The 26,448-nt window shown below is 43.2% G+C and overlaps 1 protein-coding gene across 1 annotated transcript in view; it reads left to right on the forward strand.

The window, feature by feature from the left end:
* The window catches only part of PDE6D (phosphodiesterase 6D), a 55,723-nt gene that overhangs the window by 717 nt on the left and 28,558 nt on the right, over positions 1-26,448 (forward strand). The window lies entirely within an intron of this gene.

The following is a 26,448-nucleotide window of genomic DNA, read 5'->3' on the forward strand; positions in this document are numbered from 1 at the left end:
GGGGGGGGGGGGGGGGGGGGGGGGCGCTGTCTCAGGTCCATCCAGGTCTGGAGTCAGTGGAGGGGCTGACGAATCCATTGGTGGGGCGGGTGAGTCTGGTGTGGGGGTCTTGAGTCCATCCAAGCAGAGGGTATGAGTCTTTTTCTGGGGGTCTTGAGTCCATCCAGAGGCTGCGAGTCCATCTATGGGGTTGGGAGTCTGGTCGGGGTGCATTAGACTCATCCCCGCTCCCCATAGCCTCATAGCCCCCCTGGGTGGAGCCTGAGTCCATCTGGGAGGTCACGAGTCTGTCCAGGGGACCTCAGGTGTGTTGGGGGGAGGCTCCAGTCCAGCCAAGGGACCACTGCTCTATGGCAGGTGGAGAGCTGCTGGCTAAGGGCCTCGCCCCCTTCCCCGAGGTTGCTGCAAAGGTCAAGCCTCAGAGCAGGAGCAGCAAAAGTATGATGGGCTCTGGGGAAGGAAATCTGCACACCAGTTTTGTGGCCATACTTAGCGCGGGGGCAGGAGGTAGAGCTGGGTGCTGGCTGCACCGCTTTTTGCTGACAGTACGGTGGAAGGGGGAAGACGCAGGCAGTGTAATTCTGTGGTATTTTTGGATTCTCTTTTTACCTAATGGGACTTTCCCTGCAGTGAGATGCATATAATCTCTTTACCAGCTGCATCAGGATCTGAGCTGCTAGATGTTGGATTTAGCCAAATAAATGGCTACCATCAAACGGCGAGCAGATGCTTCTCTCTGTAAGAGCATGAAGTCCTTTTTCTCTCTCTCCCCCCCTTTCACCCCCCAGACCATCTGGGTTTTGGGATGGTTTCCTTTTTTGTTTCCAAAGGAGCAGCAGCAAATCTTCCTGAAGCATGCAGTATGATTTTTTTAGTTGTCAGAAAGATGCTTAGACCAAAGGCCATTAGAGGCTAGTCAGAAGTTCAAGCTAACTTGTCAGTGGCAGCAAAGAAAAAACAAGAAGTAGCTTTACGCTGGATTTCAGGAAAGACTTCTTCGCTGTCAGAGCAGGGAGGCAGAGGAATAGATGCCAGGGAAGGTGCAGATTCCCTTGCTGGAGGGGTTCAAGGAGAGGTTGGATAGCTACTGGCTGGGGATGATCTGGTGTAGCAATGCCTATGCTGTACTGTGGGGATTGCTTTGCTTTTGGACTTTTCTGGCTGCCCCATAGCCTGGAAAGGAATCTTTTCCCCTCCTAGTGGTGGTGGGAGGGTGGGGCGGGTCCAACAGATCACTATAGTTGGTGTCAGGAAGCAATTTTAACCCCTGGTCAGATTGGTCCAGACAGTGGGGGTTTTGCCTTCTTCTGTAGCAGGAGGTGTGGCCTCTACCTGGGATCTCTTGAGCGTATATTAATGATCTTTGCTGCAGCAGGATGTTAGCTGTACTTGTGGCAGGTTAGGGCATTACATCTTGTGTTGCATCAGGATCGACTGTGGATTTATGTGGGATGGCTTGGACAGGGCTGATCTTGCCTCAGGCAGGGGTTGGACTAGATGTGACCTGTGGAGCTCTCTTCCAGCCCCTAGGCTCTAGGAATCTGTTAAGTAATCTTCAAGGACTCCAAGAAATGAACAAGCAGAAGATAAAATTGACATTCTTGTTGGGGCAGTATGTATAGGGACCACATGTAGCTTCTGCTTGTTAGGGAACTTGACCACAGCTATATTTAAGTGTTGCATGAATTAAGCCCTGTGTATAGTTAAGATTACTGAAAGTAAAGTGCTTTGTCACCTTTCAAAGCTGGGAGGAGGAGGAGGTCATGCAGATGTAACTTTCCACTATCTTCAGCAGACATAGGTAGGTTCAGGTAGGACAAATACTAACTAAATGGGCCAGCTTAATAACCTAAATGTTACTGTTTAGTACAGCCATGTGGGAGCAGTCCAAGTTCAGTCTTTGTTCACTTCCTGGAATGATTCGGCCCTGACCCACTCTGAAACAATAAATTCAACCCCCACAGGAGGCGGCAAAGGCAAGTATTAGACTGGCTGATCCAAAAAAGTCAGTACTGAAGTACTTAGTAGAGTATTATTTTTAATTTTATTAAATTCTTGAGGTAGCAGGGATTTTAGGCAAAGATTTTGCAAGTCATCTTTTCAAATAGAAGTTTAGTTGAGAACTGCTTTAACTGAGGAAGGGGCCTGATGAGCTGCCCATAAATCCAAAGTCTACATGGAGGAATTCATCTACAAAGGAAAACATTGCAGCATCGCACCCTTTGTGTAGGTGTAGTGGAAGAAATCAAACTTCGCATTGTGGTTGAATCAGAACTGACAGAGCCAGCTTTTTTTTATTTAGGGCTATACTGTGATTACAGGGAGGATTTCATACAGCATGGGGAATCACCCACTTGTCTGTTTCAAAGGAATCCTCCTCCTTTCTAAGTTTTCAAGCATTTTTATACTTAAGATAGATAGAGAAAAAAAATACGACCTTGGAGAAACTAAAACAAGTTTACTTAATTGGACATCTGTGCACAGGGTAATAAGACATGCAGGATTTCTCATCTCAAAACATGTAACTGAAATAAGCAGTATCAGCACTTCTGGTCTGTCTGTTTTTCTAGTCAAGTAGGCCAGAAGCCCGACTAAATTTACTTCTACAGTGTGAAACATTATGTTTGAAGAAACACTAACTTCCTACTCATTCTGGTATTTGTGCTAATTTGCCCTCTTTAATAGGAGGGAAAAGGGGAGCAAGTCCTGAAAGATGGGAGTGTCTTTGTTCAGGATACATCTCTTAGAGAAACTTCCATGTAGGGGGCAGGGTTGTTCTTTCAACTTAATAGACCTAAATAACTTGGTAACTTCAAGGTACAGTATATGTGGTTTTGGCACATGAGACCTAATGGTGGTGCTTAAGCTACAGCTGGTCTGGCTTCCTCATCACGAGATCTGTTTATGTGACAGAAGTTGCTTGGTGAAAGGTCTCTTAAATTCTTACTTACAGTAACATCGAACAGATGTGCTGATTGGAAATCTGGTTCAACCTAGATAGTTCCAGTTTCTTTAAACAAGTTGTGTTTACTTGTGATTGCGAAGAAGGCAATAAGCTTTCTAACTGAACAGGATATGCCTTTGTGGAAGTTTGATTGGTGTAAGAATCTACCCTCTGCCTTCTTTCCTTTTTTGTGTCCTTGTGTTATATGGTATTTAGCAGAATCCACTGATTTGTTAGAATCTAGCAGGGCTATGCCATGAGCATTTCTGCTATGGCCTTGAACTTGTGACTTCTGGGCTGTCAACCTGACACCCACGCCACTCCAGCCCCAAGCACCCTCTGGCTTGGATGGCAGAGGTATGTGGTCTCCTTCCTGTATGACACTAGTGTAGAACCATGCTGTGGCTGGAGTCCTTGACTTCAAACCAGGAGATTTTATTCCAGTTACTTGCAGATCTAAAGTGCATCACTCCTAGTTTCCAAGTTTAAAAAGAAACACACAAACAAAAAAAAAAAAACTTCAAGCATTTGAAGCTTTCAGTTTTACTGGAGATAGATACAGCCAGTAGTTATTCATGTATCTTACTACTTTTGTCTTAAGTATTTGTGTGGCACCAGTTTCCACGCTTGTATAATATGATTTGTATTGCTCGTAGGTTTTCCATGTGCTACTATGTACAAAATCCACAGCCACCAAGCAATTTACTAGCACGTCTAGTTTCTCTCACAACAGATGACAAACTAGCAGCTCAGGCTTCCCATAAAAAGTTACTCCTTTAATGGCACTTTTGTCCAAGCAGCAATCCTTGTATACATTAGTGTGTTCACCAACAGTTCCTAAACTGCTTTTCTGCAGCAAGCTGACGAACAGAAACGAAGTCAGAAAATAGAGAGCCAAATATTGAATATTACCTAAAATATTTGTAGAACTGAAATACATGTAAAAAGTAGTCTGGTTGACTCTCATTCTGAAGTGTTAAGCCTATACTTAAATTGTTTCTACTGTCCAACACCCTATAAAGCTACAGAACAGATTCTGAAAGCGCTGGAGTATCTGGATAGGAAGAGTGTCTCTTGATAGACTTGGATGCCCTTTCCATACTTATCTTAGTAAAGCTCAGTTAAATGCATCTTTCAGCATTTGCTCTGTCCCATCAGTGGTACAGATTAGTCCCATGAAGTGTACGTGTTTAACAGCCCTTCCTGTCCAAGGGCGAAGACCTCTGGAATGTCTTATACAACTATTTCTTAAAAGCCAGCTTGCATCATAATTTATCAGACCCCCCAGGTAATGATGTCATTGGTTTGCCTCTCTCTCCAGCATAGAGTATAGCCCAGCACTAAACCGCTTGTGCTGTGCTTCAAGAGCAAGTCAATTCTAGACAGAAAAAAACCACCACCACTCTTTAAATCCAGCTGGCCAGCATTTAGCTAGTAGAATGCGCTGCTTTTGTTTGCTGAGCCTCTGTACTCTTAACCAGAAATAGGTTATGGCAGTGATTTATCAGACTCTTAAGGGGACCACAGTTGCAGCATCCTTGGGTGTTGGTTTTTCAGAATACTACTCTAAAACAGCAAAAACCCATTGTTTTCATAGCCTACTGCAGCTATCTCAGTGAGTAGCAAGCAACCTTAGGTAAAGGTCCTCCATCTTAGGCATTGCCTTGCCTGAACAACTTTTTTACTTCTAAATGGAAAAAGACTGCAGTCCAGACAGGTGTTATACTCTGCAGACAAGAGTCTATCACAAGTGATCAATGTAGAGTCACATGTTGGCTTGCATTTGAGGCTGTTCAGTGCATTAGCGTTGAAAGTGTTCAGAAGTCTTACAGAAGAAGTGAACATATGAAGGACAGCATTCATTTGGAGTCAGAGTTAAAATAGTATTACAAAAGCCAGTCCCTTTATGCAGGCAGTATGAAGGCATAACTGCAGGGTGGGGGGGTGGTCTTTACAGCTTCTGTAGGTCAGGTACATTGAGCGTGGCAGGGGCTTTTTGCATCCTTTCACTCCCACCCCTCCTTCCTCCAGGTGCTTCCCACAACCTATGTTCTCCCCGTCCCTTCAGCCCTAACTATATTTTTGCTCCGGGATACAAGTAATTAGGGAGACCAACATGTTTAGCTCCTGGATGGTTCAAAGCTGATGCATGGTTATAGGTATCAGCTTAAGAACTGATGGATGCAACATTACTGTGGTTACTACATCCAACCACATAAGTGTCATCATACGTTTAGTCCAGGCCCTTGATTTGCTCAGCCAGCAGATCTTAAGCGCTTGGGTTTAGTCATTTGTCACCCAGGTACAACATAGGCACTTTAATGGGCGTTCAAAAGATTTAGGTTCTGAAATCCCAGTGGTGTGGTGTAGTGTTTTAGACATCTTGGTTTAGTAATACAAGACTTCCTAGAAGTTTAGGAGAGAGAGAGGGTCTTGACTGAAGTAAATGGGACAGGCTCTAAGGAGCTATTCCATAGGCACCCAAATTAGTACTGCGCACATGGGCAGCTTTCCTACACCTTGGATTAAGAAAGATGCTAGAAATCATAACAAATTAGTTTGTGCTTCTCAAATTGCTTTTGCCTTATTTACCTTTTCTGCAAGTCTCAAAAGTACTTTATAAATGGGAATGATCACCATCCCAATTAGATACAAAGGGTAAAAACTCTACCCTGCTGAAATGAGTGGCAAAATTCCCACGTATTTCACAGGTCAGGATTTCACTTAGACACTTCACCCAATCTGTACAATATGTTGGTGTCTCTTGTACAAGTGCTGCGGTGGCCAAGATGCTGATCAGCCAGCTAGCATCAGACTGTGGTTTCCAGTGCTGATTAATTCCTTGGGCAATGCTTGGCAGTGATCTTGTTACTCAGTCTCCATGGGGAACAGCAGCATTCCTGTTTCCCACTTGAGTCAAAGACCATATTTGTGAAGGAGGGAAGAGCAGCAATTTTAAGAAGAAACCAGCTTTTGGGTTTCGTTTTCCCCTCTTGAAAACTTAATCCTCACTAGTGCACAGGTAAATACTGAAAACTCTGTCCTCATCAATCTCACTGGGAAATAACATAGTTGCTATTTGTAAAAAAGCCTAATTAACAATTTATTGTTCTTCCCCCTGAAGATTGCCTTTTGCGTGGGCCAGCATCTGTTTTTCCACATTTCATGATTTGATACTGTAGTTTCATTTGACAGGAGGATGGACATAAAGCAACACTAATTTAAGTTCAAAGCTTTATAAACAGGTTCAGGTTTTGAAGTATGCTGCTTGATCAAGGCTTTCAGGAAGATCATCATGATGCTAACCCAGAATATTGGAAACTTGAGGGATTTTTTTTATTTTCCCCAGGGGATTGATTTGCAAAGCAGCGATTGCAACTGTAACTACGCAAAGCATCCATGGAGCCATGACAGGAAGCCTCTGTTCTTCATCTGCAAGAGATGCAGATCTTTTAGTTATCATTCCTATAAATACTCATGTGAAATGTACCCAAGCAACAGGAAGCAGCAAGCTCATAGGTATAGAAGTGTTGAAGGCAGTGGCTTAAAACTCTACCGATAACAGGTTTCCGTGCCCTCCTTTGTTTGTACATTTTCTAATGAGAGAGAGAGAGAGAGAGAGAGAGAGCTCACTGTTCATGTCTTGCACGCAGTTAACATGAAGCTGCTTCTAAAGTGGAGGGAGGCAGGAACAGTTAGGAATAAAGAAGTCAAGGTGGGCACTTAAGTTACATTTGTAACTTTATCAATGCTTCTGTAAATTAGGAATGTTAAAGTCACATGAGTTCCATCAAATGAGTTTTCCAAGGTAGGGCTTTACAAATAATTAGTTCTCAGCATACATCACTCAGCATAACAGGGTACCCCACAGGGTACAGTTGCAATGTGGTACCCTTTTAGGGAGAATACTACGTCCACTATTATTTTAAGTTAGCAGTTTCAGAGCAGGAGGGTCTTAGAGGCAAGATTGAGGCTTTGTTTGTTCACCACTAGTTATGCCTGCTGTTAGATTTTACATCTGTGGTAGAGTGCTTGAAAATTGGTTAGTATTCCTTTATTAGGGCCCTTAGCTTGTGGCTTCAGGAGTTATTTTGCAGCTAATTTGTCAAGCATCATATTCTGTGTAAGAGAGCCAGTTCCTCTTGGTATTAGCCCACTGCTTCTTTGTTTTCCTTGTTGTGTACTGCCATGAGGCTTGTAAAAGTATTTCCCACCCACCTATGCATACCCAGGAGTAAGTTGCATCAAGGAGAGGCAAAGTCCATTCTGAAGTGGAATGTGCCAAAAGCTGCATTTCATATCCTGGGATTTGGGTTTTCTATAGTGGCATGGAAGTTAAGTGACTGACTGAGTGATGAATGATGCTACTTTACCTTATCCTACATTTTTAGGACTCTAGATGGTATAATGAAAAGAAAGCATCTAGTGCAAGTAGAGGGGGCCTCTAGAAACCTTGAATAACCTGTTTACAAGAGGTTTACTAGGCAGCTGACAAAGTAGGCAATATTGGACCAGCTGAAATACCCGACTTATTATTGCCCTGGACTATCTGTATTCCCTAGTATTGACTGCAGCAGCCTTTATTTATTTATTTATTTTTAGGAATAACTGGTTTGATATAGGCTATTGCTGAACAAGAGTTGTTTGGAGAAGGGCATTAAGAGTTTCTGAAATGTGATGAGGTTAATAGGATAAGTGAGCTTTTGGATGAGGCAGTCAGAAGCTCTATTTTTAGTTTTGCCGTAGATTGAAGTGACTTGTCCACATTTGCACAACCTCTTCCCTTTCCCCCATCTGCAAAGTGATAGTGCCATCTTTGAGGATCTTCTAGCTTACTTCGTATTTATAGAAAAGCTCAGATCCTCAGTATAGGTAAAAAGCAAAATATTGCTTACATATAGATTATTAGACACCCTAGAAATACCTCACATGGGGGGCAGACTAGCATATAAAAGGTCCCCTTTCCAGATGTTTTGGGGGAGGAGAGGGGAAGAGCTTGAAGGCTAGTACTCAAAATCCTCTTAATATTGAGCCTTTTTGCACATTGCTATATCTGAATTTGTCATCAAAAGCTAGTTCCTTGAGCAGTTGGAGAGCACTATTGATTCTTAATCCCTGCCACCTGTCACTAAAAAAAAGACCAAAAAAACAACAAAAAAAACCCCACACACACTTAATGAGCAGTCCCACTCTAGTGGCAGTGCATGTTGCCATTTGTGGTGTACAAGGAGCATAGAATAAAGGCTATTTGCACAAATAGTCTTCTTTTGTTATGGTCTCATTGACTGCATGCAGAAGAGCCACTGTATAAAGAGGTTCTGCTTCTTGGCAGCTTCTCTCCAGGCAGACCGCTGCTGGGGGAAGTAAAAATCAGACTTTGAGTCAAGTGATTTCAGGAACCTCAGCCTGCAAAGGAAGCAGTATCCATGCAGAATATGAAGTCTTAAAGCAGACTTTGGTCTCCCCAGTTTCTAAACAGTGATGTACACCGAGGTGCTCCACAGGGGCAGCAGGGGCCAGAGCCAAATACTCCAGCTGTAGGTTGCTAAGTCTTTGACTGACAGCAAAGGATTTTCACTATGCCAACATGATAACATTCAGCATAGGAAGGATCTGCTAACAGAGGCTTTCACCACACTACAAGTGCTAGAAACTATGCTTAAGTGTAGGGAAAAAAGAATTCAGTGATACTTTTGCAGAGAGCGGTTCAGCTAGAAGGCAGCATTGGAGCAGACTGTTTGCAGGACTCTCTCAGAGGAGTGGCTGGTTCAGAAGTGGAAGACAAAAGCAAGTGGAATTCTCCCTAATTTTGGCTGACCCAAAAAGCTGTTGGAAGGATATTCTACAGCATAGGGTTGAAGCAAGTGGCTATGATAAACACATGTTGGAGGGATAATTAAACCACACAGAATTTGGAGGTGCTCGGTCTCATGAAGGATGGTGGTGCAGCGGACAGTACTTGTACTATTGATTCTGTAGTTGCAGCAGCATTACATAGGACAGCTCCTTCATGTTGTATTGTACATGAAGCTTGCCTGGCTTACAGTTGGGTAGGTTTTTATTTGTGCTCTGGGTATGCAGGATGAGTTTTTTTCTAGGCATCATGGAAGGACTGTCAGAGGAGATCTTGTACCTTAATCGCAAGTTAACGTATACAAGACGCAAGCAGATTGCCTGCCTGTCTCCTCTGGACTTCAGAGGACTTGAGGTAAGCCTTACCTAAAGATATTAGTGGTCAGAGCCAAGCAGCACACCTAGCAGTGTACTGAAGCATCTCTGCCTAGACATTTTGACATACTACTGAAAAGCAGAGAGCTGACTTGTGAAGCATCTCTTTTGGATACAGTAGAGAAGTGAAGAGTCTAGGCTGAGGAACAGTGGAGAACTGTATTTTTTTGCATTTATTAAAAGGCAGAGTTTTTCTGTTTGTAAAAAAAAAAAAAAGCACATGGATCAAGTTTCACTAGAGGGGGAATGTTTTTCTGTTAATCAATTTGCATTGAATACTTAGTTCCTTGCAAGTGTGGGGCTCTTTAGCACCCAAATACTTCCTAAAGTTTGGAGTAGGGTGGAAATCAGTCAGAAGAAGTGATTTCCTGCAAGTTTATTCAAATATCTTGGATGAGATGACTTAGTTTGCAAGTTGAGACACTAGGATAGTCACCACTTTTCCTCAGGACACTGGGAGGTATCCTGATGAAAAGATCTGAGTCAGATATAGAAAGGAAGTAGCTTGAAAGTGCATGTTTTCTAACACACTAAATGCACCTCCTTGTTAAATTTAGTAGAGCTGAATTCAGGCTTCATGGTTTAAAGGCAGAGAAAGTGGCCTCCGGAGAAGGAAGAAAGGAGCCCTTCCATTGTCACTTAGTTTTGCATTCCTTTGGAGCACAGTTTAGGGGAATGGTTAGTTAAGAACTTTAAAAAGTTTTAAGAGCAGTTGGTGTTTCAGGATGCAACATTGTTCTATTGATTTTGAGGGGACAGGGAAGACATTCCTAGGTTATCCTAACTTTCTTGCAGACACAGCCTTAGATCAGGCTGCTCTTCTGGATATGCAACTTTTACAAGCAACCAACACAGCAACTGGCTTCTCTGGAGTAGTTGTCACCTCCCAGGAATATGCCCATCCATCCCCCTTTCCAGGCCTGTATGTTGGTGCAGCATTCTGCTACTACGTTTTTAAGTCAGGGGTCACTTGGCTTCTCTTAAGCATCAAGGACTCTCTTAAGACAGGATTCTTAAGCACTCATCTGTTGCTGCTGATTATTCCTCACATTAAGTAATTAATCCTCCCTGGCAAGTCATTTCCCTAGCAACTAGTTGTGATCTTACAAACTGGATCCCAACACCGTGTGGGGGAATTAGTAGCAAGCACTCTTAAAGGAGGACCAAGTCTCTGATTCCAACTCCCTCCTATTAAACAAGGCTAGAAATATGGGAACTGGGGCTGAAACCTCACTGTTCCCTTTGAAGAGTCTTTTCTTGACTCAAGTTCCCTCCTTTCCAAGAAGGGAGAAGGAAAAAGAATTGATACAGCTTATTTATACAGAAGTAACCCCAACTAGAGTTCAATATCCTCAGTTGACCCTACTGCTTCATTTTGCTTGCACCGATTCAAATGAAGAAATGGTCACTAAACATCTCTGGGAAGGAATGACTTGGCCTGTTTTCTTTTCAATTCATTAAGCACTTTTCAAGTGAGCTTTGTTGCATTAGAAATTAAGCTTAAAGTCACTCTGCTAAAGGAGAGATGTTGAACCTGGATTTGTTTTCACTATGACATTATTTTTTTTTTTTAAAGCCCTTAAGTCAGGAAGTATAAGAATTAGGGTTCTATTTGTGAGACACTAGCTTGAGGCCTTAGCATTTTCTCTTTTGTTTTGGAGTACAGGAAGTTCCCAAAGAAGAGTCATTAAACCCATCTCTTTCCAGCCTGGTCTGCTTCTTAGGGGAAAGCTCCTAGGCATCCTTCCTCCCTAGCCTATTGCACAAATCACACCATACCCCTGGCCAGCTTCCTTTTGGTTTTTACCATAAAAAAAAACAACAGAAAAACCAAGAAGATTTAAACAGTCTTATCTGTAAGCCTAGATGCAGTCTAGTCCTCAAGGTTTCCTGCTTCTTGCAGACTCCTACACCTGTCTCCTACCACATTTCTCTGTTGCTTCCTTTTTCCTGTTTTAAATACCCACCTGCCTGGGGGGTGGTGAAACTTTCTCACATTAAGTGGAAGATAACACAGGTTCTGTGAATCAAGGTAGTCTCCTGCCTGGCTTCTCTCCTAGGCAATGATGTTCTCATTTCTCTGATGAGATGGGGGTTATACACATCTCATTTCTTTCAGCCTAATTGTTAATCAAGGATATTGCACACACAAGACCTTCTTTTGCTCTCTGGTACAGTGAATGTACTGAATGAGACAGAGGTCCAGTAGAAAAAATAGCATATAATCAAGTAATTAAACACCATACAATTATGCATACACATAAGGGAGCTAATTAAGGCAGCACATGTAACCTTCATCATGGCATTTACTAAATTTTAAGAATTTGACTTTGCAACCCTAATGCTCTTTTTAATAAATGTAGCTATGTTATTCTGTTTCCTCAAATAGTCTTTCAAGTCATTTAAGTGGGGTTTGCACACTACCTTTGTGTAAAACTAGCCTTTCAATAACTTGCCACTGCAATAGTTTTCAAAGTAGACCACAGTCTCATCCTCTGAGGGCTAGACATCTTGAGAGAAATAGCGTGTGAAATACAGCTGTTTGCATTGTGTATAGAATCTTTTCACCACGGAAATAATATTTCCACTGTCTTGTTCAATTAAAAAAACCCACTGTTCTCTTAAATTAGCATCAGGCATGTAGAACTTGCCATATAAATGCATTTTTCAAAAGGCTATGAGCATGTGAAAGAAGGAAAGTACATCTCAGTCTAAAATTACCTACAGATTTCTTTAATGATACAATCTAGTATTATTAGTTGGAAATAAGCAGACAAGACTCTTTGGGTGAATCTGATATCTTTGATTAGACCAACTCAAATAGTTGGAAAAATTCTTTTTGTAAGCTTTTGAGTATAAATACCCTTCGTCAATCTGAGGAAGCATCTGAAGTTGGATTTTTTTTAATGATTTTTTTTTTTTTTGCCTCTCAGCTTTACAGAGCCCCGGGTTAACTTTTTGGCCTGAAAATAGAAATTCCAGAAGAAGCTAAGTTTTCAGGTGCGAACTCTGAATAGGTGACATTCGTTTGGCTCCAGTCCTATAGTTAGTTTATCCCAGGGAGATTCCTACTGAAATCAGCAGGAGACCTATTGTTAGGCTGTCCTCCATTAAAGAACTTAACTTGGGTTTCATCTGTAGCAATAGATTGTTTTTCCCTGTGTGTCTAATATCACACAGACCACAATGACTCCTTTTAATTCTTGCTTGTGAAACAGCATCATATCATGTCAGCAGAATTGCCTGAAGCTCTAAGGATTCTCTCATGATGCCATGTCAGCAGAGAAAGCAAAGAATACTTCATGGGGTTTTTTGTTATTTTTTTGTGGCTGCCACAAACAGAAGAGCAGTTTCACTGACTCGGAGAATGTTCCTCAGCTTCTATCTGCTTTTTTAAAGAAGTAGTTCAGATGTGGAGCTGAACACACTGGTCTGCCTGGGAACCTCCAGACTGTGCCCTTTGAGGTTAGGGAGCGTCAAACATAAATTATCATATCATTCTTCAGAGGGACCGTGCAGTTGGTGGAGAAACTTTCCATGAAGAATCATTCCTTAAGGCAGGGGCGGCCAGCCTGTGGTATGGGAACCACAAGTGGCAAGGGCAGCCTCCATGTGTGGCATGCAGCAGATCTGGGTCAGACAAGCACACAGCAGCAGACGGGGCAGAAAGCAGAGCATAAGGCCAGGCCAGGAGCACAGGGCAGAGAGCAGAAAGCACAGTATCAGGTCGGGCAGGGGGAAAACATTGGAGTGGCATTCAGGGAGGATGTGATGCTAATTTGTGGCACGCCTGCCAGAAAGATTGGCCCCACTGCCTTCAGCCACATGAGCAGGAAATGCAGTAGTTAAAATGAAGACGCTGCTATCTTCTGTGTTCGGTCACAAGGGCTCTGGCTGTGAGAGCTGTCCTCTTGGCATGTCTAAGGTACAGATCTCCCTGGTACACGTATGGCTTCACTTTTTCAAAAATGCTGAGCATCCTTGGCTCCAATGAAAATCAGGCTGGGACTGTCCACATGGATAGTAAAACAGAGGACCAATTTATAACAATGCCAGAAGCAGGGTGGTCTGTGTCTCATCTGTGCCGCATCAGCAAGTAGAAGATTGTGCACTTGTCAATACAGACTCAAGGAAATTGCTTGCCTTAGCTGTTTCTGTGGCTGATTTGAATTTTTATTTTGTTTATTACATGCACAGTGCTAGTGCCAGGGCTAAGTACTGTTCCACTGTAAAACCTCAATCAGATTAACTCCATTTGTGACTCTTCAATTATATTTCAAGGATACCAAATTCCCTTTTTAAGGGACATCCTCTGTTCCCTAGATGTGTCCCTTAATTGCAGTAACATGAGATTGAAACACTTGGGAATATGCTGTGTGCCTGCAGAAGGTTAAGGAAACTAGAAGTCTAATTAGTAAACTGGGCTTTCTGGGCTTTGCTGATTGCTGTGTCCCCAGGGGTGCGAAGGAATTTTTTCCCCCTCCTACATGTGTCAGGGGTTGGGGTTTTTTTGCCTTCCTTGGAAGCAGTGGGTGCTGGCTGCAGCCCAGACTAGGGATTTTGACTTGGCTGTGCCTGTGCTCCTGCTGAGACTTAAACCCAGAAGCTCCTAGCTAGAGGGTCTTGCCCCTCCCATCAGGGGCAGATTGATCATCACTTTTGGGAGCAGGAAGGAATTTTACCCCTTGGTTAGATTGGTATATAGACTGTGGGGATTTTTGCCTTCCTCTGGCAGGGTGGGGCACGGCCTGCCTTGGATCTCATTGTCCCCCATGCCTTACCTGTGGTAAGTTTGGGTGTGATGCCTTGTGGTTATGTCAGGAGTGACTTTGTGGTTTTACTAGTAGGTTAGACCACAGATTTGTATAGGATGGTTTGGATGGGGATGTTCTGGCAGTGACCTCTGAAGTTGCCTACTGGCCTTACTTTCCCGTGATTCTATGAAACTGTCTTTCATATGGCCAGATATCCACCTCATTGTATGTGTGTTTGAGAATAGGTATCTAGTCATCGCTGTGGTATTGTCAAAGACAATAGAGCTGTGCATAGCCAACGTGGTTTCTGCTGCAGCAGTGAGATTTCACTCTTGTCATAAACATGAGTCCTTATGGACTAATTAGCAGCTGTATTGCAGCAGCACCACTCATTTCACCCTTTCCCTAAAGGCTGCAATTGGCATTTTCTATGAAAGCAACTGAGGTCCTGATTTTCTGAAGTAACTTTTCAGCATTTAACTTCAGCCTGTCATTTGTTAGCATTACTTGCGGTTGAACACACATACACACACCCGGAAGAGTAGACTTTGATCATTTGACATATTCTTCCCCCCCTTAGGGTATGTGTGCCTTCCTTGTGCCAGACTACAGACTGGTTTGGGTTGGGAGACATAGAGTTTGTCCATATTAGGGACTTTTGCACTAATGTAGTTGCACACAGTGGAGATATACTGCATTATTTTAAAGCAGTGTTTGCAATGATGTCTTTACCCCATTTCAAATCACCAGCTACACCAGGAAAAAAAAAACCCTGTGTATAGGTAAGCCATAAGGGCCTAACAGCATGGGGAGTTATGCTGGAATATTGTTTCTGACTGATCGACTCCCAGTGGGTGCATCTACATGTGCTATTAGTTTGAAGCAATAAAATCCGGAGCAGTTTGAGCTGGAGTAAACTTCTGGGTGCAGTGTCTACATGTATGCCCAGGACAGCACCAATTTGAGCTGGGGTGGAGCAGTTTATGCCGGGTGCATGGCGGGGCAGCCTGGGGCTTTGGGTGGTAGTGGCAGGCAGCAGAGTCTGGCTGGGGCATAAGGGTGCTGAAAGTGCAAAACCAGATAGCTAAGTGGCAGGCAGAAGTCTGACCCCTGGTGGCTGGGCTGACCAGGCACAATTTATGCCCGCAGTCAGCATCTACACGTACATTTAATCACAGTTAATTACCCCCCTGTAAGATGGTTCTGTCCCTGACTACTATTTTACCGTAGCATTAATTAGTTTACAGTGGCCTAATAGCATCACATGTGTACACGGTGATGCTTTACTCCACAGCTAATTAGTCTGCTTCACAGTTAAGTGCATGTGTAGACATGGCTGGTGTGGAGGCTCTTAATCCAGAATAAGGGTATCCAGATAGGGAGTTAATTAGGAGATAGCATTTTTTGCCCTAAAGACATTCCCAGCTTAAGTCCCAATTAGCTCCCCAGTACAGACAAGCCCTTAGTTAATTCAGTTGGTGGTGAAAACTTTATAAAAGCAAATGTTTGTGCTGGTAGGAGACCAGAGGGACTGAAGTTCTCCACCTACAGAGCAAGGAGGGCATAGGCAGTGCTAGTGCATCTGGGAATGCAAGGGGAGTTCAGCCCTTGAACTCTCAAACCTAGCTCTTTCTGTTGAGACTGTTGATCAAGAGCCAGTGAATGCATGTCATCTGTAGCATTAACACCTGTCTACTAAACCCTGGAGTAATTCGCAGCAAGTCATTTCTCAGAAGCCTGCTAATGATAATGACTGATGATAATGACTTTGTTAGGACTGACCTAACCCGGGTTTGGAGTGCAGAACAAGTGGTGGAAGGCTCCACACACAGTGCAAATTATTTGGGTGTCTGGACTCCTCAGCACACATCACTTCTTTCTTCTTCAAGGAGCTGTGGGTTTTCACACCTGTAGGATGTGGCTCTGCTGCTGCTGAGCCATAGAACTGCCTTGAAGAGCTTTACCCTTTGGGAACTGCACAAGGGATGTTGCACAAGGGTGAGGTTACCCTACTCAGTAAGTGGCTCTGCTTCCCAATCACCTCAATACCTATTTCCCACACAGAGCAGCAAATGGACCTCACCTTTGTGTCTTCAGGCTAGAACTTCCCCTAGTTTTTCTCACTTTTCTTGTAGTTTGTGCAGAGCAGTATACAATGCCTTGTCCTTGCACACCTTTTCCTCTTTTTCAGCATCTTACCCTTTAGAGGCTGTGCATTGGGTCTCAGGCCCTGAAGGGCTTCTAGAGGTCTGTGTCGTTCAGTGATCATTTTGAAGACCAATGCCCATGTCCATGCCATCTGTATCTGGGCAAGACTCGCTTAGTAATCCAGCATGCAGTTGGCTGCATCTTTTCTCCCAGTACTAAAAGGGATATACTCCATTCTTTAGTCTCATCTCACTTGGCAGTTTCTAGATCTTGATCGGTCTGGTTAGGGTACTAAGTCCATTTTTCCTGCAAGCAAATTCTGAACCCAAAACAATCTCATTGACCTACGCTAGGAATGAAATGCTTACATGGCACCACATATAAGGCTGCAGTAGTCTTGGAGTGGTGCAGGAAAAACCTACCTTGGTGTCTCCTCCTCATTTACACGAACTCTTACCTTGCCCGCCAGTGCCTCTGTCTGGGTACCACAAGTCAGGACATTAATGCCAAGGGAGAGGATGTTATTCCAGCTCTTTCCTGATTCTCCACAGAAGAACTATATACTTTGAGGTCCGGATACAGATTTACCAGAACAGTGCTGTGGGCCCTCAAGACCTTTTGCCTTTTCCTGTTGATGAGCCACAGAGGATCATGCTCTCAGTTGGCATTGTGAAAGCAAGAAAACGTTGACTATCTCACATCCATAAATAGATCCATCCTATAGCTCTTCACTATGCTGAAGAGGACAGCATAAAGGCAGACTCATTTAGCAGGGGATCTTGAGATCAGCTCAGATGATCTTTAAAATCAGCCTGGTCAGCACATACTCTTCCCCCATTCACATCCAGACAAGACACTAGATGCCAGGTGAATTGTGCAAAAGCTCTCTCAGATGGATTTCTGCTGGGCTGTAACCATCTTTGCTCCCTTCCTTCCCGTCCGTCGGAGTCGTAAGGGAGATCAGGTTGGACAGAGTGAACATCATTCTGACAGCTCCCTTGTCAGCTATCCAGATCACGTGCAGCTGAGCAGGGAGCCGCTGTATCTATTGCCTTTGTTCTCAGACCTCTTTTTGCTGCTTGCTATGTGAAGGAATAAAGCAGGGTTCAGACAGTAAATAAGATTGTTTTGCCAGTGAATGAATATTAATTGATGTGTAGTACTTTGCACCAATGCTAGAAACATTCGCATTCATCAAGCCCCAGAAGGTGGTGTACTGCAGGAAAAACATGCATGCACTGGTACGTATGTAGGGTCGAGCTAACCTTTCTTCTAGCTCTATGCAGGTGCTTTCATTTTTGACTGCAGAAAATGAAAGGATGTGGCTTTGCTTGTTGCAGCCACTTAAATGAAAAAGCTTATCATCCAAACTGCCAAATGTTCTCTAATCTGTTTCTGTTTTAAGGGACCTTGGAATCTTACACTTAGAAATCTGTAGAAAGACTTTTAGATGATTGTAGGAGTAATGTCGTAATACAGCCTCTGATGGACGCATTGCTGCTTGTTAAGGTGTTAGCACTTTGATCTGTGCCTCACATGTAAAATCATTTTCCATACTGTTTTAATGAAATGAATCACATTACCATATTCATTTCTTCCTCTGGAGGTTTCAGTTTATCTGACTGATTTCTGGTGGAAAGGTGAGGTGTAAAATTCTCCATCAGAAACTGAAAGGTAATGTAGGATGACAACAATCTGGGAAATTAAAACGATTCCAGATTCACAGTGATACTTAGCTCAGTTGGGGTCAAAAGGAAATAATTGTCTAGTCTCAAGATCACCTCCCTTGAAACTTATTCAGCACACAAGCGATATTAGAAGATGTGCAAGACCCATGGCTTACAACATATCATTTGACATATTTGCTCCCTAATTTCTGTTGTAGAACAAAGCTAGTACTGCCAAGAGATTAGGTTTCGAAATCGGCTCTTTTAAAGATTTAGGAATCTGAATGGCCAAGGCAGCTGTTTAGTTCAGTGGTGAAGAATATTCAGACTGCTGCACTGGAGAGAACTGCTGATCTTCCTACCCAGATTTCCACCCTCTCACTGACACAATAATATCTTCCTCTATTCTTTGTTGTTTGTCACTAGGGGGAATTTTCATCAAGGGAAAAGGAGACTGCTGCAGTAGCAAATAACTCACTTCTCTTCCTCTTCTCTGTCCCCTCAATACACACATTGCTGTGGGAACATTGTGATGGAAGGAACCTTTCTTCTCTTAACAGTATTTCTCCAAGGTATAGTTAAACTGCAGACTAGAAAAACTACTTCTGTGTGCCTCTTTACACATTTTGTGGAGCTCGTAGGTCCAGCAGCTGTTGCTAAGATATTTTTGCCAGAAGTATAATAAAGAGACCACTCTGTGGCACTGCTGAAACAAAGACTATGCATTTGGCTCTGTGTGGAGGGTTGGGATGTGTAATATTTTGCAAACTGAGGGAGTACAGTAGAGGTCTCAAGCAATCAGGATCCCGTTGAGAGTTTTAACTTGGCTGGCAGAACTGTTTACCACATAATCACCTCTCCAATCGCCTATTTAATGTTAATATATGGCAGCGTACAAATGATTAATACAGTGCTTTAAAAACGTAGGTTGCTAAATAGTATGTGACAGGGTTGCTGTGTAGTTTTAGGGATAGGTTAGATCAGGTGTAGGCAACCCCTGGCACGGGTACCAGAGCATGGCATGCAAAGGCATTTTGCCTGGCACATGTGCCTCGGGACAGGTGGCAGGGAGGGGCAAGGGCTGTGCTGCTGGCATAAGGATTGGGCCCCTCACAGCTCCCCCGCCATGTGCCCCTGGCATACCAGTGTCTTACAAGTTGAGGTTGTGGGTGTTTTAGGCACTCTGCCCAAAAAGGTTGCCAACCCCTGGGTTAGATGCACTTGTGTGGGATAGTTTGCCTGGGGACGATTGTCCTTCTGGCAGGGGGCTGGACTAGATGACAACCTGAGGGTCTTTCCTGTCCTAATATTGTATGATTCTGTGACTGTAGCTAGTGCGTGTGATCTACTTTGTACTTTTGGCATGGGCCGTCCAATCTAAAGGAAGGGCAATATGAAGACCCTAATGCTACTGAGCTGGTAGGCATTCAGAAATGTCTCCTTGCTGCTGTCCAACTGGTCCCCCCTTCCCTTTACAGAAGTAGAACTAATGACACTCATTTAAAGGCATGACTGTAGTTAAGAAGTCCTGAGTAAAAATGCAGAGACCCCAGAAGGGTTTTTGGCCTGTTGAGGATATCCGTATTCTGAGCTCATACTTGAGGGCTTTATAAGGAAGTATGCATAGCATAACTTTTTTAGGCACATATGTGCACCTTTTCCCCCCAGAAAACTAGCCATCAATACTTGGTGTGCATGTCTTAAATGAGGAAACTGATTCTAAACAGCTTGTTAAACAGGGGAAAAATCTTTTTCTCTTCATTTTACCTTCCCAAAGCAAGGCACATGGTTTATTTGGGGGTATGTGGTATGCAGCTAAGTACAGTGACTGTCATTGCAGGTTTATGTTCTGATGGCTTTATCAGGGGATACCTTGATTGTCTTACAGTGGGGAACGAGAGAAAAGAAGAAGGAAAAGTATAGTTGATAAATGCAGGGATTATTCTGTCCCAAATCCATCCATTGCAGCATTTTAGTTGTATGACTCCAAGTAATGTTTTTGCTGCTAAAAATGTTGTATAACTGCTGCATGACGTTGCTGCTCTGTGAAACTTGAGCTTACGTAGTTATTGAAATCTAAAAACTATAGTTCCTCATGGCATAAAACAGGTCTGTCTGCCTATGGTTGTGTTCACCATTGACGTCGTGGCATCTTTCAAAAACAAAGAATATCCTAATATCCTTTTTAACTACCATAAAACATTTTATTCTTTATCTTGGTATGTCTAGCTATTACAGGAGTCCTAACTTCTGTGTAAAGTTTCAATTATTAATTCATTTAAGCTTTTAATCTGGATGGAAGCCTTTGTTGTGCATCATTTGAGTTTTCTCATGAGGAGACTTCAATTTAGAGTTAAACTTTAAAGCCTCTGGCTTTCTGTTGCACTCACGTGTGTGCATACATGCTCACATGCATGTGTAACACCTAATCTCCCTGACTCTTCATATCTTCATAGAAGAAACACATTGAGGTGCATGAACTGGAGAATTAAGTGCAAGCAGCGGTGGAATCCCAGAGGTCTGCATTAGCCAAACCCAAATCCACTGGATACAGATGAATCTTCCTCTCTCTTTTGTTTGTTCTGCCATGAAGTAAGAACAAGCAGTACTTCCTGGAGGAGGCCTACTTTTTTCACTATACAGCATTTTCAAGTCCCTTTGCATCCTTTTCTAAAACCTCGGTAACTTGCTGTAACTATATATCCAGGAAGCTGGACTGTTCCTTTTTCTGTAGCAAAGGAAGTAGGTTATCCCTGAGCTGTGCTAAATCAGAGCCTAGCCCTATTCTATGCAGGTTCTAAATGTGAAGGGCAGATACTGAATTAAAAAATGAAGGAAATCAAGAGGCAAGACATAATGGGGAGCAACAAAGAGCGCTAGGGTTTTTCTCCAGGCTCCCCTTCACCTGCTAACATTCTGCCCCTAAAAATCAAAATCAACTTGACGAGGGAACGCCTTGTCCTAAGGATTTAAACTCCATGATAGGCTGTGTCTGGGTTATGGTTCTGTTTATGGAGCTGGCCACATGCCATACATCTCCGAATCACCACTGTGGCCGGACGAGATGCATTAGTTTTAGTATTTTAACCAAACAACCTTAGTGCTTGTTAGTTTTGCCTGTGCTAACCAAGTCTAAGGATTGTAGCACTTGCATTTAGTGTCAGGATGGTGGTATAAATCTTGAAACACGTTACTATTGTGTTTGTGAATGAAGATGACCCCGGCCTATTTGAACTGACTTAAATGTTACGTATGTTGGGTCAGCTCTTAAAGGAGTCTGTTTAGAGGTCAGTCCCTGAACAGGTCTTCTGCATTTTGTACAAAATGGGCACTGGCAGATCTCTGCCAGAAGCCTACAGCAGTCATTCAGTAAGTGATCTGTCGTGGGAATCCGTCTGGAGCTTTTCTCCTTCTAAAGTAGTACCTGAATTTGTTTTGCAAATTAATACTACCATTCCTGGAGGTGACAATTCAGAGGCATCTAGTTGAAACAACATATTTAGGAAAGTGGTATGATTTCGCATCTGTGATATGCTTTATGTGGAAGGGAGCAGTTTTGTGGGTTCAGAGAAAAAAAAAGCCAACTCTTGGGAGTTGGGCATTTCCCTTTGTTCATATACTGAGAAGCTCATTTTTACTTGCTTGGGCTCACTTGTAAACCAAACCAAATCCCAAAATGATGCCAAACAAGTCGGTAGCCTTGTGATTTAGACTTTGGCTGAGCAAAATGAGTATCCACATTTTAAAAGAAAAAAACCCTTTACAAGGCAGACTAATCATTGATTAATATAAATAGGGTGAGGAACAACTGTTGAAATGCTTTTTGTGTGCCTTTCTTTTATGTATCGCAGTTCTTCAACCTCCTTAATGACCAGGAACACTGCCGTTGATGTGCTTGGTATGCTGTGTTTGCTTGGTTTTCTGATTTGAAACATTTTGCTCCTGCTAGAGCCAGATCTTGGCTTTCATCTGCCATTTTACACAAAGTCAAAAGTAATTCTTACTTTGGAAACCAGTCATCTTTCTTTGTCTTCTTCCCCTGTATTCTTGCATTACTAAGTTCTGGCCAGAGTGTAGGGCCACACATTAAGTTTTGGTGTACAGAGACCACCAAAAGCAAGAGAAGCGTGACGTGAAGAGAATTATTGGCACAAAAGCTGTTGCTATCGCATTGTAATTTGTGCTACTGTATAAGCTTTCCAAGTTTGAGTAAGAATTTCCATTGGTCCAGAGCACGCAGTTCCTGGCTAAGACGAGAGAGAGGGGCCATATTGTCTTATGAAGCGCAAGACAGGGAGCCAAGAACCTGGATTCTCGTTCCAAGCCAGTCCCCAAGGTAATGCTTGACTGTGGACAAGTTTCTGTACATATTTCGTAGCCAGTGTGGAAAACGGGGAATTGTTCTACCTCTCTCATGAGGCTGCATTGAGAACTGTTCGATGTTTGTGAAAAACAGCAGAATTGTAAGCAATATAGAAGGGGCTTTGCTAGGGCATGTTGACTACTCAGAGTACCCTGTCTGTCAAGTAAAATTGTTAAATGAGAACATTTATCTCTTCCTCCTTAGGCAGGGATGGGCTGCAATTAGCTGTACAGTTGGTACACTGTGTACTCACTTTCTCTCTCCATCATTTTTCAGGTCTTCATAAAGGTCTTTTTAACTTTGAGTGACGTGTAATGCAGAAAAATCCAGTAAATTCCAATCTCTAAAAAGACCCTATATCTGATAAGTCTGTAGGCCGTCAGTAGCAGCCTCCTGGGAACCCATTGCATTAGCGTTAGATGTGCTGTCCCCTGAGTAGAGGTTGGTTAAGGGAGACGAGTAGTTATTAATGGAGCAAAAAAGTGTGTAGTTGCAACATAAATATTGGCAGTTGGAAAACATCTAGGCTTTTCTTGCCGCCAGTTGCTTATATCACCAGAGGGACACACTCAGACCGAGATGGTGCTGGGAGTTCAACGGATGGATAAACCAAACAGCAGGGGAACCCGCTAATGTTCAGCTATGCCACTTTCAATAAGCCTCACTTTGCTCAATATCAAAATTATTGCAGAGGGCTTCAAGAAACAAAGAAATGGTCTAGCCACAAACAGTGCAGTGAGAAGCTGCCTTTTTTAAAAAAAAACCCTTTTCCCCCCCCATTTTTTCATATTTCACACCAGACTGTGGGTCACTGAAGTGTGAGATTGTGCAAACATGTCAACTACAGCAGCCACATTTGCCCTATTTAAATATTCTGTTAAAGTATCAAAGAATCCTTTGTTTGTACAGGGGAGTGTGAAGAATCCCTTTAGACACGTTAGAAAAATCCATATCCCCAAGTATAATCACAGAAATCAAATGAAGTCAAACCAAGCCTCCCTTCCTAAGCAAAGTAAAAGAATACCCATTGGAAAGCAAATGGAAGAGCAGCGTAGAACGAAGAGGCACATCAGGATTCAAAATACCTCTCTCCATTAAGGGTAATTTCTTTGCACGACTACCATAATACCCTATGTTCTAACGGTGCAGAGAACAATAGGCCATAGTGATTTACAGGAGGGGTAAATTCCTTGGAGAGCTTCTAGTAACAACCTCACTACGAACATGAAGTTACTCACCAAAACCCCTTGATGGATTATTTCCACGCAACTCTCTCTAGCTCACTTATTGCCGAGAGCCGTGGAATATTATCATAATAGTTCAGCTATGCTGGAAATGATTGAATGTTTTGAGGTAGTTAAGGCAGAGTGAAGTTGCGTCAACTGCTGAATCATTTTTAAAGTTGACTTGCAAAGAGAAGAAAATTGGTTGGTATACATAAAAGAAGTGGCAGAGGTCGTGAGTTGGACATGAAGCTTTGTCTGCCCTCCTGCTTGCTTCGGGTTTAACTCTGTTATCATGTGTTGACAGAAATCGCATGATAAGATTTGCAGAACACTCTCTAGTGCCTTGTCACCTTGTCCATATAGAGGGGCCTCCTCTGCCTGGCCGGGGGGAGGACTTCTAGTGTCCTTTTTTTCTGCAAAGGAAGATCTGCCAGGAGGCAATTCCAGAGCTGTGCTTCCACTGCCTTTTCAGTCTCCCATGTATATATTTTTTCCAGCAGTTTGCTCAATAGTGGCATTCATTTTTGCCCTACAGCTGAGCTAAGGAGCGACCCACTGTAAAATTATACTCCAATAACATCTCCTACATTCGAAAAGCCAACTTCTCCCCTTGGGTGCAGTCATCACTCCCGTTGACTCACCTGATGTTTCCGCCAACTTCCAGCACTCCTGATGCCATTAATTATGTTAATATTCACAGGATTCTTAGCATGAGCTGAAGCTTTTCTAACACGTTAATTTTCAAGCTCTGTTTAGGAGGATTGGGAAGATCTGCCTACGGTCAAATCGGAAGAGAAATGCTAATTTTGTCCACGCAGCCCATACTTTGGAGATGGTCCTGCCGACAGTGTTGGTTTTGACTGAGTGAACAACTGTTCTGTTGTCCAGAGCATCAAATGTTCTCCAGATGTAATCGCTTTTTATTCTCTGGCACCATAATCCAGGTCTAAGGACCTTTTTTTAAACGCATCTGTTACTAGCGCAAACAAAACCAAGGCCTAATAGCAGCAAACAAACCACTTCCTCAGTGCTGCTATACAAGGCAACGGGCTCAGTCTGACTCGCACCTGCCCTGCAAGCTAAACATTTGAATGCACACGTGTGCGTTTGACTTGAGAATTTATTCTTCCTTAGACAATCCATATGCTGCCAGCTTTTTCACTTTAATTCGTTATGTATGGGACCTCAGATGATGGATTTTGCAGATATAGGGGACTCCTGGATTGCGTTTCGATGTGGCTACTGCAGCAGTGCAATGCACCTATTTCTCTGTTGGAAGTGTTGGCTGGCTGGCTAGCCTTTGGCTGGTACATGCTGATAACAAGGAAGTCTTCTCATCTGCTGCAGACAAGAATGGCTGGGGAATGTCACATATATTGTTGCTTTGTCTGAAGAAATCACAAGCTGTTTGTAGACGCTAAGATTATTTCCGACTGCTCATCAGCGACTAAAAATGCTCAGGTCTGGAATTTAAACACCTTAAACAATTTAAGCACTCACAATATACCAAAACCGCAGGGTTACAAACCTCCAGGCTGCCAGTACAGTTTCATGTAGGCAGGTATGCTAATAAATGAAACAGTGGGCGTCTGCATATGCCTGTGTGTGGTTGTCCTTGTCTCAAGTATTTTCAAGCAATAGGGCTGCGGTGCCAGATTTTATTCTCCTTTGTGCCACGCAATCACCTGATGACCCTTCCTTTCCCTTCATTAGACACAAGTCTTCCCTCAGGAGCTCCCTCCCCTTATATATTCCTCATTTAGTTTGCAGAAGAGAGAAAAGAAGTGAGTGAAGTAGAATCAAGGCTTGTTTTACAGCATAACTAGGGAGGACTTAAAATTCCTCTCCCAACCACCACTGCGAGACTCCCCGTCTCTTTTTCATAGTTAGAGTTCTTCATCTGTGGCATGAGGTTGGTTTTGTTCATCATACAGCAGGTGTCACAGATCCCAATGAGGTATTTCGTATTTGGAGCCCCTGCATTACAGGGGAAGGATTTACTAGGAATCTCTCTGGAAAGCAGAAATGACAAGAAGGCAAATCAGTAGGCAGTGAAAAGGAGACAGCAGTGCTTAAACTCTGCACGTGGATGTTAACAGGATGCTGTGGGATTGAGGCCTTTGCTGACTTTCGTCCTTTTGTCTGCAGTACTGGGGAATAACGGCTGTCATGCTTGCTGGAGTCGTAGGCTGGGTGTTGGGCACAGCTGTTACACCAGCTAAGCCCTTGCATTCGAAATTCTTCACTGGCAGGAACTTGACATGATTTTGCTACATTAACAAAGCATGCCAAGGAGATGGCTTCTGTATTTTTCCAGCTTGTTTGATTAGCAGCACTTTGCAACTGAGCTGATTATAAATTAACCTTAGGCATTATACTTTTCTGTGGTGTGCCTCTGTGTAACATCAGAGCCCCACATAAATATGAATGGGTTTATCCTTGCAATGCTCCTCTGGTAGCGAAATAGCTCATTTGTACTCCACAAATGATCACCTGGAGCACAAGGAGTGAGTGACTTGCCCAAGATCACACAGTAGGTGTGTGGCATAAACATGAATAGGATCAGCATACTTGTGTCCTAATTCTAATCCAAGACAAGCTTTTCTGCATAGGGAAGATGAGAAAATTGCCTTCCAGGATGAGAGAACTGGTTCTGTGGATGCAGGGAAAGCAGTGGACATGATATATCTTGACTAGCAAGGCTTTTGGTACTGTCTCCTGCAGCACTCTTGTAAGCAAGCTAAGGAAGTACGGGCTGGATGAATGGACTGTAAGGTGGATAGAAAACCGGCTGGAACATTGGGCTCAGAAAGTAGTCATCAATGGCTCAATGTCTTGTTCACAGCTGGTATTGAGTGGAGTGCCCCAGGGGTCGGTCCTGGGCCCGGTTTTGTTCAATATCTTCATTAACAATCTGGAAAGGGGATGAAGTGCGCCCTCAGCAACTTTGCGGTTGGAACCAAGCTGTGGGGTGTAATAGATACGCTGGAGGGTAAAGCTAGGATTCAGAGTGACTTAGACAAGTTGGAGGATTAGGCTGAAAGAAATCTCATGAGGTTTAACAAGGACAAGTGCAAAGTCCTGAACTTGGGAGGGAGCAATCCCCTGCACCAGGACA

Source organism: Gavialis gangeticus, unplaced genomic scaffold (genome assembly GCF_001723915.1).
Source record: "Gavialis gangeticus isolate Ggan-Ray unplaced genomic scaffold, GavGan_comp1, whole genome shotgun sequence".
Taxonomy (NCBI): Eukaryota; Metazoa; Chordata; order Crocodylia; family Gavialidae; genus Gavialis; species Gavialis gangeticus.